General features: G+C 40.9%; 1 non-coding gene across 1 annotated transcript; it reads right to left on the reverse strand.

Moving 5' to 3' along the window:
• Positions 1–380: 380 nt before the first annotated feature.
• On the reverse strand, positions 381–487 carry LOC141650671 (small nucleolar RNA R71). The gene has a single exon (XR_012546690.1). It is a non-coding gene; the product is annotated as a small nucleolar RNA R71 (small nucleolar RNA).
• Between the last annotated feature and the right edge of the window lie 907 nt (positions 488–1394).

Consider the following 1394-nt stretch of genomic DNA (forward strand, 5'->3'; position numbering starts at 1 on the left):
CACCTACAATGCCTAAATTCTCGTCACACTCTATACCCACCGAGGAGAATCTACCAAATGGTACTCCTACACCGCAACATCTCACCGGTAATTTTATTGCCAAGTCCGCCTTCATCCAACTAGTTGAGAGGAGCCAATTCGGGGGAATGCCTAGTGAGGACCCTCATTCTCATATGGAAACCTTTTGCGATTATTGTGATGCTATCTCTCAAACGGGCGTGACTCAAGACCAAATAAGATGGGTCTTATTTCCTTTTTCGTTAATCGGCACCGCAAAGCAATGGTTGAAGGGCCTTGATAAGGCCACCCTTGGAATAGATTCTTGGAAGAAGTTAGCTCTAGCTTTCTACAAAAAATTCTACCCACCGGAAAAGACTAACATGCTAAGAGCTCAAATTACGGGTTTTAAGCAAAGGGATGAAGAATCTTTGTATGAAGCTTGGGAGTGGTTCAAAGGTATTTGTCGCTCATGTCCTCACCATGGACTTAGCGAATGGTTTTTAGTGCAACAATTTTGGAATGGTTTATATGAAGATTCAAGGAACATTCTCAATATGGGATCAAATGGAATGTTCACCGAAGTTGATGACAATCAAACATGGAACAAGATTGAGGAAATGGCGGTCCATAATTCACAATATAGTAGGCCTCGCAAGGCTACTAGAGGAGGAAAGCATGAAGTGGACTCCGTTACTCAATTGGGTGCTCAACTTAGTGCTCACATTGACACAATCAACTTGAAGTTTGAACAAGCTATGGCTAGACTTGAGGAAAACTCAAAATCATCAAAGCATCATGTCAATGCCATGACGGCATCCTCATCAATCCCAAGTGGGATATGTGAGAATTGTGGAACTTTGGGTCATGACCCAAGTGAATGTAGGGGAACAAATGAACAAATTAATGCTTTCCAAGCTTACAAAAGTGGTACCCCTTATTCAAATTTTTACAATGAAAACACCAAGTTCCATCCAAATCTCTCATACAAAAGCCAAAATGTTCAAAACCCTCAAACAACATACACTCCACCACCCATGAGAAATCAAAATCAAAGACCCTTTTACAATCAAAACCAAGGTTACCAAAATCAAAATCCATACAATCACCAAAATGACCAAGGTTTTGATGTCCAAAAAGCGGTCCTCCAAATGCAAAAGAATCAACAAGAATTTTTCACTCAAATGCAAAAAGATAGCCAAGCAAAGGATACCACCATCAACAACATTCTAGCTCACACCAAGATGTTGGAAACACAATTGACTCAACTAGCATCTTCAAGCTCACAAAGACAAAAGGGGCAATTACCACCTCAAAGTAATCCCCCTAGACATGAAACGGTTAGTGCCATTCACTTGAGAAGTGGTACAAGATATGAGGCACCGAAGAAGCAAGTT

This window comes from Silene latifolia, chromosome 3 (genome assembly GCF_048544455.1).
Source record: "Silene latifolia isolate original U9 population chromosome 3, ASM4854445v1, whole genome shotgun sequence".
Classification (NCBI taxonomy): Eukaryota; Viridiplantae; Streptophyta; class Magnoliopsida; order Caryophyllales; family Caryophyllaceae; genus Silene; species Silene latifolia.